General features: G+C 46.3%; 1 long non-coding RNA gene across 2 annotated transcripts in view; it reads right to left on the reverse strand.

Moving 5' to 3' along the window:
* LOC137642298 (uncharacterized) overlaps nucleotides 1–17952 on the reverse strand; it is a 41925-nt gene extending 23973 nt beyond the window's left edge. Inside the window, exons 1-2 of one of the 2 annotated variants that reach the window (XR_011044735.1) lie at nucleotides 17745–17952; nucleotides 8690–8790 (exon numbers count right to left, since the gene is read on the reverse strand). This is a non-coding gene — a long non-coding RNA (uncharacterized lncRNA). The remainder of the gene's footprint in view (nucleotides 1–8689; nucleotides 8791–17744) is intronic. The other variant, XR_011044736.1, reaches the window with a different exon arrangement.
* Between the last annotated feature and the right edge of the window lie 636 nt (nucleotides 17953–18588).

The raw sequence follows: 18588 nt of genomic DNA on the forward strand, positions 1-18588 counted from the left end.
ACACTCCCTCTGGAGGGAAAGGAATCGTTCGATCCCTTGGAGGAGTCGACAAACGAGAGTTCGCCTGTTGAAAAGCTGCAGAAGAAACAGAAGAGTCCTTAGACCTGTCTGGAAACCTCCCCTCCTCCGACAGGCGTGCTGTTGTGCGCTTGCGGGGAGGGGAACGCAATGATGCCCTGTAGCCCTGTGACTAGTACATGATCGTGTTGGCGATCAGGGCGCCGTGAAGATCCCTGTTCTGGATCGCGTGTGAATAATTTGCGCGCAGCAGGGTATTCGCGCTCACGCGCACGCGCGTGGGAGTGCGAGGTTAAGGGTGTGGGCACGTGGGCGCGCAGCCGATGGCGCGGGCACTTGGGCACGGGCGCGCGTAGGAGATGGCGAGGGCGTGTGGCGCGCAGGAGCTGGCTTACAAGGGATTAAAGGATGGATGCGAGAGTCAGTGGGTTGATGAGCTGCTGATGAGCGCTGGCGCGTGTCTGTAAAGACAGGGCACGGGCGTGAAAGCGCATTCAGGGATTGGTGCGCTGGTGAGATTGCGCGTTGGCGCGCAAGTTGCGCAGTTGCCTTCGGCGATCGTGAGATGGCCAGGCGAACAATTTGCGCAGGTGCCCTTGGTGATCATGGGCGAGCATGGCGCCCATCAGGATGTGGGCGCACAGGTGTGCGCAGTTGTGGTGGGCGCGCAGGGCGTGCAGCAGGAATCGAACGCGTGGGCGTTCGCTGCTGATTTTGGCGCGCAACTTGCGCAGCTGGAACTTGGCGCGCATCTAGCGCAACTGGACCTGGGCGCGCAGACGAAGCTGGAACATTGTGCGCCGTTGAATTAATACGCACCGCTGGAACAGAGTCCAGGGGAACCTGTGAGGTTCCTCCTGGACTGCGCGCTGAGTTGTAGAAGCGCGCTGGTGCGTTGGAGAGTCCAGGGGAACCCGTGAGCGCCCGTGCGCTATCTTGGGGACCTCCTGGACTGAGAGCTGAGATGTAGAAGAGCGCTGGTGCATTGGCGAGCGCGTTTGCGCTATAACAGGAATCAGCGCGAGGTTGGCGCACATCACTCTTGGTAGTATAAGTGTGTTGGGGGTCTAGAGGTACCTGTGAGCGCCTGTGCACTAACTTAGGTGCCTCTTGGACCGTGTGTTCCACAGGAACTGCCGTGCGCATTTGCGCAGGCGAGTGCGTGTGCGCAGTTGGGCGCGGGCGCGCTAACTCAGGAACTGTTGATGGGCGCGGGCGAGCCGAAGGTTGTGGGCGTGCAGGGAAACCCTGGCGCGTAACTGGAACATTTGCGCGCACGCGCGCAGGTGAGCGCAGTGGCGCTAAATCAGGATCAGCAGCAGCAACAGCAGAAGGGTGCACAGGTATAACCTGGCGCGCAAGGGTTTGATGCGCAGTTTTGCGATCATTACCCTTAGGTCCTTACGGGACCTGTGCCTGCGCAATGACAGGTTTAGATGGTACGTAGCACGCATCATCCTTGAAAGGAGATGGCAGGACAGCATGTCTGGAGGATGACTGGATACAAAGTCCCGAAGGACGACCATCCCCCGACGGGGATTGCGAACGTATGTTGCGAGACCCCAAAGGATTTGAGTTGCGAGACTGTGAGGGTCAGCGCAACGAGAAACCGAAGTTTCCCTGTCACTAATCACCGAAGTGTAGGAGTGACTAAAGTTACGAGAGCCCAAGGGATCTACGTAACTAATGTTACGAGACCTCGAAGGGTCAGTGTAACGAGAAACCGAAGTTTCCCTGTCACTAACACCGAAGCGTTAGTGACTGAACAGCAAGTTGTTCTAACAGGAACAATCCTCCGAAGAGGAGTCTCTATGAGTGGCCTCTCTCGCGAACGAGAGAGGTGAACACTTCATAAAAGACTGGTGATGGTGCCCCTAAGGGCCGTTGGATCAGCAAGCTGACCTTAACGGGAACAAACCTCCGGAGAGGAGTCTCTATGAGTGGCCTCCCTCGCGAACGAGAGAGGTCACAAGACTCACTTGTAGCTGCTCAACCCCTTGAGCATAGCTACAGAAGCGACTGCTCAGCCCCAAGAGCATAGTCACATCAGTTTCCATGGTCCGGCCTTGCAACCGCTCAGCCCCTTGAGCATGGTTAAAGGGCGGTCGCTCCGCCCCAAGAGCATAACCGCCTAAGGACCAGGAAAATTAAGGGAAGAAGGGAAGTTAACTAACTACCCTTGGAGGCGAACCTCCTTATCGTTCTAGGATGCACTGAAGAGCTGACAGTTGTCACGGGAGAACTTCTCAGAGAAGGGATAACGCCCATGACGATGTCCTAGAGAGACGGCAGCAACAGCAGACTCCTCAGACATAAACCGGACAGCTCTGCTTCGTTGGCACACTTCCGTCAAACAAAGAAACTGCATAGTTAACTGGGAAATAAATAAAAATAATTATTTAACAGAAATTCCCCCTGGTGAAACTCCGAAGAGTAACCCCGAGGGAAAGAAAAACATAAGAACGAAAGTTAGGTATGCGCCCTCCTCCCCCACTGACATTCACGAGAGAAGGGGGAGGGCGGAGAACATTAACAAAAAACAGAATTATAATAACTATCATTATGTAACTGATTTTGAATGTTCCCAAGAATCACAGACCCCCGAAGGGAAGTGTTCCCAGAGCTGAAAAGTTAAAAATACAATTAGATTTCATAAAAATAATTGAGACAAATAAAACGGAGTAGCAACTCAGCCCACAACGGGAAAGAAGCTATCGTAGTAGAAGTAGTAGTAGTACGTAGTAAGAGGTGAACAACCTCGAGAGAGAGACCGCTCTCCATGAAGGCAACTTTGGTGGCCTAGGAGTGAGAGGCCGCGGCCATGAAGATGGAATCGTAGTGGCCTAGCGCTAAGCCGGTGATCACTCTCGTTGTCATCACTACACACATCGCAGGCACTGAAAAGGAAACTTACCATATCTTATACACAAAAATATATATATAAACATCAATAATGTTTAAATATATAAGTATAAGAGAAAGTAAGTAAAAGACAAAACATTAATGGCCGTCAAGCGAGGATGGGAGCGGAGACATGCGCTCGCCATCCGAGCCAGAAGTAAACTGAAGCACTCACTGAGTGTGTGAGGGGGGAGGGGTAGCAAGCTACCCTTCCCTACCCCCCGCTAAGTAGCGGTGGGGTAGTAAACCCTCGTTAAAATTCTTATGGCTCGTCATTCAGCTACGCCGAAAGTAATTACCCTATGTAAATAGCGTGGTTTGTATTTCAGTTACGGAACAAATGAACTCTAAATAATTTAAATTATTAGATATCGCCTTTGAAAGACTGAAAAATTTTCCTTCCAAGCTATTAATATTTTCCTTGAATGGAAATTGAATATCAAAGCAACATCAAGTTAAAGAAACCAAACGGCTTAGTAAGAAGGAGGCAATTGATAAGGTTCAAAGGCACTAGAGAGGATTCTACTGCTGTCTGCATTCAGTGGCCTCAAAATCACTGGATTAAGATAATATCGAGTAGTACAGTATACCCTTTTACACTGAATACAATTCTGACATCCATTAAAATAATTCATAAATAAGGGATTTTGACGAAGAAAAAATCTATTTCTGGGAAGAGGCCTGTGACGCCCAGTGAAAGTGGTAGGTCTTACTTTTCAAGCTATCAAAGAAGGTTCTGCCATGCCGGCTCTTAAAGAGACGGACCCCACCTCCATGAGCTAGCACTATCAATAGGTTACGTTAGTGTATGAGTCATTAATTGGGGTCGGAACCTTCTTTGATAGCTTGAAAAGTAAGACCTGCCACTTTCACCGGCCGTCACAGGCCGCCCCAGAAATAAGATACAGAAAATTCCACTAAGAAAAGTTTTGATCAAATAAACAAGATTTATCTAAGAAAATCTTTCATGGATCTTTTTCTGCAGGAAAAAAACAAACTTGCCAGCCACTGAATGCTACATAACCATTTTGAAATCAAAAGAATTTACACGATGAGATCTATTGCATAAATTACTGAGAGAGTTATGCTATAATAACCTTGAAATTTACTTAACCATTATGGAGTTAAGACCATAAACTGTACAGCAAGGGGACTGATTTTCTTATATAAGTGAATTTTCAAATCCTTACATAATACTATAACAATTTTAAATCCTTTCTATTTGGTTTTATATAACTATAAATACTATTAAAATTGTCCTCCTTTCTCTCAAGTGGAAACATCACAAATATTTAAAGTAATTTGTATTTTTCCTAATTATACAAACCTGGGTCTTTACATAGGATTGTGATTCAGTGGAGCTAGGGTTATCGTTTAATATCTATTATAATCATAATAATTGTTATTGGCCAAGCTCCAACCCTAGTTGGAAAAGCAAGATGCTATAAGCCCAAGAGCTCCAACAGGGAAAAATAGCCCAGTGAGGAAAGGAAACAAGGAAATAACTAAACGATATAAGTAGTAATGAAAAATTAAAATATTTTAAAAAACATTAACAACACTAAAAACAGATAATTCATATAGAGACTATAAAGAATTATATCAGCCTGTTTAATATAAAATCACTTGCTGCAAGTTTCAACTTTTGAAGTTCTACTAATTCAACTACCCGATTAGGAAGATCATTCCACAACTTGGTCACAACTGGAATAAAACTAGAATACTGTGTAGTATTGGGCTTCATGATGGAGAAGGCCAAACTATTAGAATTAATTTCATGCCTAGTGTTATGAACAGTCCAGGAAGATGTAAATGTAAAGGATGGTCAGAATTATGAAAAATCTTATGCAAAATGCATAATGAACTACTTAAACAACTGTGCCAAAGGTTAATATCTAGATCAGGAATAAGAAATTTAATAGACCGTAAGTTTCCGTCCAACAAATTAAGAGGAGAATCAGCAGCTGAAGACTACACAGGAGAACAGTACTCAAAACAAGGTAGAATGAAAGTATTAAAACCCTTCTTCAGAATAGATTGATCACCAAAAATCTTGTAAGACTTTCTCAATAAACTAATTTTCTGTGCAATTGAAAAAGACACAGACCTAATCTAACATGGTAGTTAGCCCTCTATTATAGTCATTATCATAGAGGTAAGAGAGCATGCTAGAAATAGGAATGAATGGCGAGCGATTGAGACGCAGTTCCAGTAGGTCCTGCTGCTTCCTCCAGTGCCTTGGATGACCGCGGAGGTAGCAGCAGTAGGGGATTCATCATTATGAAGCTTCATCTGTGGTGGATAATGTGGGAGGGTGGGCTGTGCCACCCTAGCAGTACCAGCCGAACTCGGTTGAGTCCCTTGTCAGGCTGGGAGGAACATGGAGAGGAGACGTCCCCTTTTTGTTTCATTTGTTTGATGTCGGCTAACCCCCAAAATTGGGGGAAGTGCCTTGGTATATGTATGTACTGTATGTATTATTATTATCATTACTAGCTAAGCTAAAACCCTAATGCAGAATGCTGTAAGGCCTAGGGCCTATTTCAACAAATTCAAATTCACATTCCACAAGTTATATGAAGCAGGTATAAATGTCAAAATATGCTGAGTCATTTTGTGTGAAGTTATGGAAGGAAATGAACCAACTGATGAAGAAGCCAAAGCTGCAGACACTTCCTTCCAATGGACAACCACGGTGAATCTTGTTTGCCTTCCTTAAGGTAACATTGTCTTACAAAACATTACCTCTGGCATTCTCCTTATGACCCCAAGACACAGGTAACTCACCCACGTGCTCAGGGAATGAGATCCCTTGTCACCCGTTCTTTCTGTGTGTGGCCAGTCCACAAGATGGGAAGTTCCCACAAGCTTGCCTTACCTGTAATAGGGACAGGTGACCACCCAGGACTCCTCTTAACAATCTCATGAGCACAAATTTGGGATAATCTCTAAGTATCCTGACCTGTAAGGAAGGATGTTTGATTGTCTTTCAAAACTCTCACTCCTTCTGATGTAGGAGGAATTTTAGTGCCCTCCCAGAACCCAGGGGCAAGTCATTCCAGTTCCTACTGGTCACTTCTCGTAGGAAATCGATGAGGAAGGATCTGAATTCGTGAAAGGTTGGGCTCTAGGTCCTGTACCCAAACTCAAGAACCTATGTGATGGATATCCTCTATTCTTCAAAAGGAAAGTCATGCCATTTCATGCTTGTTTGGTCAGGACTAGGATGGAAGAGGATAGTTGAGGGTGGATGCCTTACCTGCCATCTGTTCAGCCGTTTGAGAGATCGCTTGATAGGCTTGCGAAATAGAGGAACACTTCCTGTGGCATGAACGCCCTAGGAACTCCCCAACATGGTGGTGCGTTAACAAAACGCTAGCGCGCAGGTGAAGAATCGCGCGGGCGCGTAGGCGATTGCCAACGCAAGAAAGACTAGTGATGGTTAGCGCGCATCGCGCTAACAGAAGGTGCGCAGGTGCATCAGGAAGGTGAGCACTGAGGCAAGCTGTTAATCAGGCGATCCTAGATGGTCAGAAAACCGTTGGCGCCCATTGGTGCATGGCAAAGAAGGGCGTGCAGATGTGCGCTGGCAATTGAAGAAAGCTGGCGCACAGAAGGACAGAAGTAAAGGTGAGCGCTGGCGAGCAGGAGGAAGATCTACGGCAAGACTCAGCTACCGGAGATAGTGGTCCACAGCAGGCGAGCGCTAGATCGCTACTGATGGTGTTCCGGGGAACTGACACGCGTGGCAGATCGATGGTGATCGTTGACGCGTAGGAGATCGCTGACGAGCAGGTGAACGTTGACGCGTCTAAGGTCGCTGGTGAGCTGGTGATCGCTGACGAGCAGAAGGCAACGCGTGGAAGCCTGCGCGTAGAAGAAGAGTCCTTGACCCAGACCTGAACCGAAGTTCTAGATCGCGAGCGAACGTGGGCGCACAGGGCGCGTAACAGGAACCAACAGGAACAGCAGAGATGATCATCATGAGAGCGCTGACGAACAGGAGAGTGCTGGCTAACAGGAGAGCGCTAGCGATCAGGAAAGCGCTGATGAGCAGGAGAGCGCCTGTGCGCTAACACTGAGCAGGAGCAGGAGACCAGAAGGGCGCGCAGGGGAATCCTGACACGCAAGGGAAGAACCCCCGTGGGAGGCAACCCTTTGCCCCGAAGGGATCGTTGTCCGTCGGGAGACTGATGTCCGTCGGAAGACTGTTGTCTGTCCGCCAGGAGACTGATGTCCGTCGGAAGACCGTAGTCCGTAGGGAAGACCGTTGCCCGTCGGAAGACGAGGTCAGACTGCTGTCCACGGAAGATCAAGAAGAAGGAGTTGTAGGCTGCATACGGAGATTCAAAAAGGTGCCTCCTAGCACCCTTATAGGGAGATGAGAGGCCCTTACGACGAGGCGGACGGTGAGCCTTACGGCGAAGGAGGCCAACAGCAACAGCAGCAGAAGAATCCTCAGAAGAGGAGTCTCTATGAGTGTACTCTCTCGCGAACGAAAGAGAAACACTTCGTAGAAGAGACTGGTCAGCCAGTGACCTAAAAGGAGCAATCCTCCGAAGAGGGGCTCCTGCAGTTGCCCAGCCCCTTGAGCGAAACTGCAGGTGCGACCGCTCAGCACCAAGAGCATAGTCGCACAAAAAAAGGCAAGAGAAGAACCCCCCAAAAAGGGGAAAAACTCAAGCCTGGACAGGAAAAAACTTCCCTCGGAAGGAAAGTTACCCACAAGAGTTCTAAAATGAACTGGAGAGCTGTCAAACGTCACGGGAGTACTTCCAGTAGAAGGAGACACGCCCCTGACGAAAAGCCAAAGGGGAGGCAGCAACAGCCGAATCCCCAGGCCTCAACAAGACAGCTCACAACGTTGCCATATTACAGAAACGAAGTAGATCGGTAACTGTAAAAAAATAAAACAAAAATCATTAGTACACATTCATTCCCCTGGTAAGGCTCCGAAGAGGAATCCCGAGGGAAAGGAACAAGAATTACACAACAGGCACGTGCCCTCACAACCACTTACACTCACGGAAGGAGAGCTGTAACCAAAACAGAATTATAACAATTATAATTATGAAACTATGTAATTATGTAATTTAAAAATGAATGAACACTAAAGAAAGAACGAAAACCCCACAAGGAATCTTTCTACAAGCTGAAAAATTAACAAATACAATTAGATTCATAAACTAATTGAGACAAAACGTACGGCGTAGCAACTCCCCCACACGGGAAGGAAGCTACAAGGGGCGTAGTAAACGTAGTAAAAGGGTGAACGACCTCAAGAGAGAGAGAGAGAGAAAGACCGAAGTCAAACTCGACCGCAACCCATAAAATTACACCATGGTGGCCTAAACTGCCGAGGGCTCCACGGAGATATCGTACACTACACACACAACTCTGAAAAGGAAACTTACTGATTTCTATACTCAAATATATATACAAACATGAAAACTGTTTACATATATATTGAAGTAAAAGAAAAGTAAGTGATTAAGTAAAGACAAAACAAACAATGGCTGCCAAGCGAGGACCAAGACAGAGACGTCTATCCCAGTCCGAGCCAAAAGTGAAAGTGAGCTTCACCGGTGTGTGAGGGGGTGGGAGGGGTAGCTAGCTACCACTCCCCTACACCCCCCCCCGCTAACTAGCCCGGGGGTAATACACCCTCGTTAAATTCTAATGGCTCGCCATTTCTAAACCCAATGTAAATAGCGTGGTTTGTATTTCGGTTACGGAACAACTACTAATGACACAATAGAAATTCACCAACCTGCACAATTCTCCAAAAGGTTCCAGCTTTATTCTAGGTAAGCATGTTTTCAAGTACACCATCTCTGTGAAGAGTGCCTTTGGATCTACGTCAACTTCACACTGAAAAGCATTAATTACATATTAAATTATAAACTTACGAAGACCTGCAGTAATTTCTACTTCTGGGAAAACTTTCATGAAAAAAATTACTGATGAAGACCTATACCAGATAAGAATTAATTTCATGTCTAACCCAATCCACGTAAAAGCAGACTCAAAACCGATAAAAACTAATGCTTCATTTGTACTATCAAAAATCCATTGCTCTACTGTACTTCCTATTTAATGGAATCACAAAAGATTGAAATACAGTAGTATTGGTCAGGAAGCTCCATTATGGGAACTTTAATTTTTTGGGATTATCCCTAACCTTCCAGCTTCTTAACTAAGATATACAGTAATAACAATATATTTTAATGGCTGCCAATATGACGGCGAGGATGAGAGCGGACACGTCCGACCACCATCCGAGCCAAGAACAAAGTGAGCTCAAGCACAGGTGTGTGTGGGGGGGTAGCAAGCTACCCTCCCCTACCCCCGCTAACTAGCAGTCTGGGTAGTAAACCTTCGTTAAAAAATGTTATTTTCATTAGTAAAATAAATTTTTGAATATACTTACCCGATGATCATGTAGCTGTCAACTCCGTTGCCCGACAGAAATCTACGGTCGGGATACGCCAGCGATCGCTATCCAGGTGGGGGTGTACTCAACAGCGCCATCTGTGGTCAGGTACTCAAGTACTTCTTGTCAACAAGAACTCAATTTTCTCCTCGGTCCACTGGTTCTCTATGGGGAGGAAGGGCGGGTTCTTTAATTCATGATCATCGGGTAAGTATATTCAAAAATTTATTTTACTAATGAAAATAACATTTTTCAATATTAATCTTACCCGATGATCATGTAGCTGATTCACACCCAGGGTGGTGGGTGGAGACCAGCATACATGTTAACAAAGAAGCTAAGTATCCCGTATTTCATTTTATTAGTTATTCAAAATAACACACATAAAATAAATAAGTACCTGGTAAGGAAGTCGACTTGAACCATTACTCTGCCTTTATTAAGTACGTCTTCCTTACTGAGCGTAGCGGTCCTCTTAGGATGCTGAACGACTCTTAGGTGCTGAAGTATAAAGGGCTGCAACCCATACTAAAGGACCTCATCACAACCTCTAACCTAGGCGCTTCTCAAGAAAGAATTGACCACCCGCCAAATCAACAAGGATGCGGAAGGCTTCTTAGCCGACCGTACAACCCAAAAACAACAATAAAAAGTATTCAAGAGAAAGGTTAAAAAGGTTATGGGATTATGGGAATGTAGTGGCTGAGCCCTCACCTACTACTGCACTCGCTGCTACGAATGGTCCCAGGGTGTAGCAGTTCTCGTAAAGAGACTGGACATCTTTGAGATAGAATGATGCGAACACTGACTTGCTTCTCCAATAGGTTGCATCCATAACACTCTGCAGAGAACGGTTCTGTTTGAAGGCCACTGAAGTAGCCACAGCTCTCACTTCATGTGTCCTTACCTTCAGCAAAGCAAGGTCTTCTTCCTTCAGATGAGAATGTGCTTCTCTAATCAGAAGCCTGATGTAGTAAGAAACTGCGTTCTTAGACATTGGTAGAGAAGACTTCTTGATAGCACACCATAAGGCTTCTGATTGTCCTCGTAAAGGTTTTGACCTTCTTAGATAGTACCTAAGAGCTCTAACTGGGCAAAGTACTCTCTCCAGTTCGTTCCCCACCAAGTTGGACAGGCTTGGGATCTCGAACGACTTAGGCCAAGGACGTGAAGGAAGCTCGTTTTTAGCCAAAAAACCGAGCTGCAAGGAACATGTAGCCGTTTCAGATGTGAAACCTATGTTCCTGCTGAAGGCGTGGATCTCACTTACTCTTTTAGCTGTTGCTAAGCACACGAGGAAAAGAGTTTTTAATGTGAGGTCCTTAAAAGAGGCTGATTGGAGCGGTTCAAATCTTGATGACATAAGGAACCTTAGGACCACGTCTAGATTCCAGCCTGGAGTGGACAACCGACGTTCCTTTGAGGTCTCAAAAGACCTAAGGAGGTCCTGTAGATCTTTGTTGGTGGAAAGATCCAAGCCTCTGTGGCGGAAAACCGCTGCCAACATACTTCTGTAACCCTTGATCGTAGGAGCTGATAGGGATCTTACGTTCCTTAGATGTAACAGGAAGTCAGCAATCTGGGTTACAGTGGTACTGGTTGAGGAAACTGCATTCGCCTTGCACCAGCTTCGGAAGACTTCCCATTTAGACTGATAGACTCTGAGAGTGGAAGTCCTCCTTGCTCTGGCAATCGCTCTGGCTGCCTCCTTCGAAAAGCCTCTAGCTCTTGAGAGTCTTTCGATAGTCTGAAGGCAGTCAGACGAAGAGCGTGGAGGTTTGGGTGTACCTTCTTTACGTGAGGTTGACGCAGAAGGTCCACTCTTAGAGGAAGAGTCCTGGGAACGTCGACCAGCCATTGCAGTACCTCTGTGAACCATTCTCTCGCGGGCCAGAGGGGAGCAACCAACGTCAGCCGTGTCCCTTTGTGAGAGGCGAACTTCTGAAGTACCCTGTTGACAATCTTGAACGGCGGGAATGCATACAGGTCGAGATGGGACCAATCCAGCAGAAAGGCATCCACGAGAACTGCTGCTGGGTCTGGAATCGGAGAACAATACAACGGGAGCCTCTTGGTCATCGAGGTAGCGAACAGATCTATGGTTGGCTGACCCCACAGGGCCCAAAGTCTGCTGCAAACATTCTTGTGAAGGGTCCACTCTGTGGGGATGACCTGACCCTTCCGGCTGAGGCGATCTGCCATGACATTCATATCGCCCTGAATGAACCTCGTTACCAGCGTGAGCTTTCGATCTTTTGACCAAATGAGGAGGTCCCTTGCGATCTCGAACAACTTCCTCGAATGAGTCCCTCCCTGCTTGGAGATGTAAGCCAAGGCTGTGGTGTTGTCGGAGTTCACCTCCACCACCTTGTTTAGCTGGAGGGACTTGAAGTTTATCAAGGCCAGATGAACCGCCAACAACTCCTTGCAATTGATGTGAAGTGTCCTTTACTCCTGATTCCATGTTCCCGAGCATTCCTGTCCGTCCAATGTCGCACCCCAGCCCGTGTCTGATGCGTCCGAGAAGAGACGGTGGTCGGGGGTCTGAACAGCCAAAGGTAGACCTTCCTTGAGAAGAATGCTGTTCTTCCACCACGTTAGAGTAGACCTCATCTCTTCGGAAACAGGAACTGAGACCGTCTCTAGCGTCATGTCCTTTATCCAGTGAGCAGCTAGATGATACTGAAGGGGGCGGAGGTGGAGTCTCCCTAACTCGATGAACAGGGCCAGCGATGAAAGTGTCCTTGTTAGACTCATCCACTGCCTGACTGAGCATCGGTTCCTTCTCAGCATGCTCTGGATGCATTCTAGGGCTTGGTTGATCCTTGGGGCCGACGGAAAAGCCCGAAAAGCTCGACTCTGAATCTCCATACCCAGGTAGACAATGGTCTGGGATGGAACGAGCTGGGACTTCTCTAAATTGACCAGGAGGCCCAGTTCCATGGTCAGATCCATAGTCCATCTGAGATTCTCCAGACAGCGACGACTTGTGGGAGCTCTTAAAAGCCAGTCGTCTAAATAGAGGGAGGCTCTGATGTCTGCCAAGTGAAGGAATTTCGCAATATTCCTCATCAGTCTGGTAAACACAAGAGGTGCCGTGCTTAGGCCAAAGCACAGGGCTTGGAACTGGTACACAACCTTTCCAAAGACGAATCTTAGGAAAGGTTGGGAGTCTGGATGGATGGGGACGTGAAAGTATGCGTCTTTCAGGTCTAACGAGACCATCCAGTCCTGCCTGACCGCTGCTATGACCGACTTCGTCGTCTCCATCGTGAACGTCTGCTTGGTGACAAAAGCATTGAGAGCACTGACGTCCAGCACCGGTCTCCAACCTCCTGTCTTCTTGGCTACCAGGAAGAGACGGTTGTAAAAGCCCGGGGATTGATGATCCCGGACTATGACCACCGCTTCCTTTTGTAGCAAGAGCGACACCTCTTGTTGCAATGCTAGCCTCTTGTCCTTCTCCTTGTAGTTGGGAGAGAGGTTGATGGGAGATGTAGCTAGAGGGGGATTGCGGCAGAAAGGAATTCTGTATCCCTCCCTTAGCCACTTCACAGACTGAGCGTCTGCACCTCTGCTCTCCCAAGCTTGCCAGAAGGTCTTGAGTCTGGCTCCTACTGCTGTCTGGAGAGGAAGGCAGTCAAAACTTGCCTTTTGCGGACTTGGAACCCTTCTTGGACTTGCCACGGTGACTGTCTGCACGGGTACCTCCTCTGCTGGAGGTTCTGCCACGAAAGGGCGGGATGAACCTAGAAGCAGGTGTATCAACTGCTGCAGGGCGGAAGGGTCTAGGCACGGAAGGTAAGGTTTTAGCCTTACGTGCAGAAGAAGCCATCAGATCATGAGTATCCTTCTGGATAAGTGAGGCAGCCATCCCCTTAATCAATTCCTCCGGAAACAGACACTTGGAGAGAGGAGCAAACAACAACTCTGACTTCTGGCAAGGAGTGATACCAGCAGATAAGAAGGAGCAAAGATGTTCTCTCTTCTTGAGGACTCCTGATACATATGAAGCCGCAAGTTCACCAGACCCATCCCGAATTGCCTTGTCCATGCTAGACATGATCAGCATGGCCGAGTCCTTATCTGAAGGGGAAGTCTTCCTGCTTAAGGCTCCCAAACACCAATCGAGGAAGTTGAATATCTCGAAGGCACGAAAGACTCCCTTCAACAGATGATCTAAATCGGAAAAGGACCAGCAGATCTTCGAACGTCTCATAGCCAACCTGCGGGGAGAGTCAACCAGACTTGAGAAGTCGGCCTGGGCAGAGGCAGGAACCCCCAAGCCAGGTTCCTCTCCCGTAGCATACCAGACGCTCGACTTAGAAGCAAGCTTGGGAGGAGGAAACACAAAAGAGGTCCTTCCCAGTTGCTTTTTGGAATGCAACCAGTCCCCCATAACCCTCAAAGCTCTCCTAGATGATCTGGCGAGAACAAGCTTGGTGAAGGCAGGCGCAGCAGACTGCATGCCCAGAGCAAACTCGGAGGGAGGAGAACGAGGGGTTGCAGACACAAAATGCTCAGGATACAAGTCCCTGAACAAGGCAAGGACTTTGCGAAAGTCTAAGGAAGGTGGCGAAGACTTGTGTCCTTCAACATCAGAGTGAGGATCATCCAGATGAGCAGCTTCATCATCCGATACATCATCATCCGAAAGTTGAGTTGTGAGTGGCAAAGGCAGAGCAGCAAGCTGAACGGCTGAATCCTGCAGAACGGGTGCATGCGTACCTGCGGATCCAACATCATGCCTCTGCTGGTCAGTCTGCGAGCTGGCAACAACAAAAGCAGAGGGCTGTTGTGTGGGAGGGGCTGCGGTGGTCTGAGGAGCATGCGGTATGGGATGCAGAGCATGCTGTAAGGTATGCGGCTCATGCTGCATGGTATGCGGAGCATGCTGTAAGGTATGCAGAGCATGCTGCATGGGCTGAGGAGAATGCCGCATAGTGCTGGAACCCGGCAACTCCTGATGCGGCAGCTCACGCATGTTAGCAGATGGTGCAGCAAGAACATGCGTCTGGCAGGGAGGACTGCGCATCGGTGGAGGAGCTCTCACAGGTGGGGTGTGGGAGCAGGCAGCCGCAGTATCTGCTGAGCGCACAACCTCTGCGGGTTGTAGGTTAACAGGAGAGGTGTTAACTTTCTCGGCATGATACTCCTGCATGAATGCCGCAAGCTGAGACTGCATAGTCTGCAGCATGGACCACTTAGGGTCTACTGTGGTTGGAGCAACAACAGACGGAGCAGTAGCCTGTTGAGGGACCACTCTACCTCTCTTGGGAGGTGTGCAGTCATCAGATGACTGTGGCGAGTCCGAACTGACCCAGTGGCTACACCTGGGCCGTTGGACTAGCTCGGAAGGGACCTTACGTTTGAGCGGTCGTGAGACCTTGGTCCACCGTTTCCTCCTGGAAACTTCTTCCACAGACGAGGAATGTAAGGGCTCATTCGTCTGTATGTGGATGGGACGATCCTTAACAGATACGTCCGCAACCACTGAGGATACATCCGTGCGCCGATCAAGGCCTGCCGAACCCTTTGGTCCTTCGACATTGCTTCTCCCCTGGGCTTGGGAGCTTGCAAGAGGTCCCGGACTGGGAGGACGACTGGCACGCACAGATGTACCCTCATGCGCAACACTGACACTGACACTATGCACATCACTAGCACTAACACTTCCCACTGCACTCTTCGCTTTCAGCTCTCTGACATCTGCCAAGAGCTGATTGCGGTCACTAACCAACGACTCCACCTTCTCACCGAGAGCCTGAATGGCACGCAACATATCAGCCATTGCAGGCTGAGCACTCGTAGCAGGTTCGGGAGTCACCACCACAGGGGAAGGAAAAGGTTGAGGGGCATGGGGAGAGGAAAAATCCACAGAGCGAGAAGAACTCCTCCTATCTCTCTCCTTCTCTCACCTACGTGCATATCTAAGGAATTCGTTAAAATCGAATTCCGAAAGCCCAGCACATTCCCCACATCGATCTTCCAATTGACAGGATTTACCCCTACAATTGGAACATACGGTGTGAAGATCTATAGAGGCCTTCGGAAGACGCCTAGTACAAGTCCTAACACTACACTGCCTGTATTTAGGAACTTGGGAATGGTCAGACATCTTGAATTTAGAAGTAGTCAAGGGGGAATTCCAAAATTAAGCAAAGTTCGTTAACCAATAAATCAAATTAATTCCAAAAGCTTGCTAAGCTAAGGATAAAGCTTCCTGAACAGCGAAGGCTAAACTTTAGAGCAAATACATCACCAAATCGTGAACAAAAGACTCCAAAATCAACAGCGTATCCAAGTAGGTCTTGCCGGCGGCACGACAGAGGAAAAATTGAGTTCTTGTTGACAAGAAGTACTTGAGTACCTGACCACAGATGGCGCTGTTGAGTACACCCCCACCTGGATAGCGATCGCTGGCGTATCCCGACCGTAGATTTCTGTCGGGCAACGGAGTTGACAGCTACATGATCATCGGGTAAGATTAATATTGAAAATTAATAGCTCGTCATTTCAGCTACGCCAAAAGTAATACCCCTATTAAGTAGTGTGGTTTGTATTCCAGTTACGGAACAAACTAATTTGTTATACCTGTATATACAACCAAAGGTTAGGGTAGGCAACATCTAGTTAAGATGTTTAGGAGGATTAAGTCTGTGTCAATCAGCTCAACCAAACCAACCTTTCTTTTCCGTGCGCTTGTAGGCCTGCTTTTGTTGGCCGTGTGATTTCAAACTTTTTAACCCACCCGCGACCCAAGATTGATCTGAGCGAGGTCGGCCTTCCCAGCGCTAACCTCCAAGATGGACAGACGTATATCCTATACTGTAGTTTTCCTTTGCGCAATGTGGTTGAATTTATTACTCATATCGGTCAGCTTGATACTTTGAGGACGATCGTGTATAATAGGAGATGCAGGAACCACAATTGCCGTAAAAAATGCACATAAAGGTAATCCCAAGTAATATTTTTATTACAGTGTGGTTAAGATATAATTTAGTGCTGCCCACCATTTTATTGTGTAGGAGAGAGATTTATTTGTGATTCACTTTAACATAATGTAAGGATTTATTTTTTATTCCGTTTTAGTTTGTGACCTGGAGGGGGTCTGGGGCTTGCCCCAGGCGAGGGGTTATGCCCTGGGAACTATTAGGTTAGGTGGGTTTGTGAGGTTCTATAACCTTTTACAAATCTGGCAAGGGGTTGTGACCTGGGAAGGGGATCGGGGGGGGGGGGGGGGGGGGGCTTGCCCCGCCTAGGGGGTTGTAACCTGGGAACTATTCGGTTAGGTCAGGTGGGTTTGTTAGGTTCAGTGGCCTTTTACAAATCTCACAAGGGTTAAATAATCACGTTTAGTCCTATTTAACCACACCCAAACCCCAAGGTTCCCACCTGTGTCAGTCGAGTGTTCCTAGTACAGTATGTAGAACGTTAGGACAAACGAGTGAAATTTCAGTTATTTGACATCGTATGAAATGCCAAGCACAAAATTAGGGTTTTCTCGGTGTTCCAACACGTTTCTTGTTGGCTATTCTCACGTTTCCGACATTCATGCGCAAAGTGGTCCTAGTATGTAGATTGTTGGGACAAGCCTTTACAAAACTAGTGAATTCATCGATATCTCATTCGGTTATAATTCCAGTGGGGGTGTATGTATGATAGCGGCCACATGTATGTATTATTATGTCTAACTTAGAATACGACAGTGTGAGGGGGGGTCGCAGGGGGGCGTCAGCATCCCCCCCCCTCATTAGGTAAGTAGGTAAGGGCAGGGGTTGTAAGTTAGGTTAAGGGGGAAAGATTAGTTAGTTGATGTAAATTCTTATTCCACATGGGAGGAACTGGCCCCTGAAATACAAAGGCCCCTCATATGGTTATAATTCCAGTGAAAAAACAGCCAATTTCTGACGTTTATTACTCTATTTTCTAGTTATCCCAAACCTCTCCCAACAAACTACGAAAGCAACAAAGATTTACCTATCCACCATAGGTGGGCTAGGGTCTACCCTACAACCCTGTCAAAAGTGGGACTGAAATGGAACAAAACACGACATATTTCCGTAACAAAACAGTTATTTCAAATATTGGATTAAATTTACAAACTGAAAAATCAAAGTTTTGAAACCCCAAGCAACACCCATAACCTACGATTTTACCGGCCAAACAGTGCCGAAATAAAGGCCAAAAAAGCTGGTTTCATTTAAAATATGAATGAAAATTGTGAAAATAATCAATAAAATAAGAAATAAATCAATTAGATACATAAATATGGTACGTGACATCTAGTCAAAAACATCCCCAAATGATACGCCGACAAATCCTGCTTTATCGGTTAAATAACATAATTCCCGGCTAAATAACGTCAAAATAAACCATATTCATCACTTACTGTCTTCTGTTTCTTCCAATCTGAAGTCGACATCTTTTTCTACACTTCAAAATAGGAAAATATTAATGATTTGACGACGGGAGAACTTGGGACTCATGGGAGGACTATAGACGACTGAATCTTGATATATAATGGATCAAAAGTATCCATTTCAAGGCTATTTAATCCCTTAAAGCGATACTTATGATCCATTATACTTCCAGATTCAGTCGTCTATACATGTAAACAAACGTGGCAGTTGATTCTTCTTCTTAAAACTTCTTCAAGGACGCCATGACCAGTTTCTAGGATAAATATATCCCTTTTAAATTATGTAAATACATTCGAGTGATGGTGTTTAGGATAAATATATACCTGTTATATTATGTAAATACATTTGTGTGATGTTGTTTAGGATAAATATATACCTGTTAAATTATCTAAATACATTCATGTGATGTTGTTTAGGATAAATATATACCTGTTAAATTATGTAAATACATTCGTGTGATGTTGTTATGAATATATTATATTCTCAATAGAACAAAAATTAAATGATTTAGATGTTTTTAGGCAGCTTATAGTGTTATCAAGCCATGAAATGACATAATTGCTCTCAAAAGTTGCAAAGATACATAATATTATAGTTATATAAACTAAAACCATATATGTTATATTTTAGTGTATATATATATATATATATATATATATATATATATATATATATATATATATATATATATATATATATATATATATATATATATATATATATATATATATATATCATATTCTCAATATAGCTAAAAAAATTACAATTTCATACTTTTTATCCAATTTATAACGATTTTAATACATAAAACGA

This window comes from Palaemon carinicauda, chromosome 6 (assembly GCF_036898095.1).
Source record: "Palaemon carinicauda isolate YSFRI2023 chromosome 6, ASM3689809v2, whole genome shotgun sequence".
NCBI classification, from domain to species: Eukaryota; Metazoa; Arthropoda; class Malacostraca; order Decapoda; family Palaemonidae; genus Palaemon; species Palaemon carinicauda.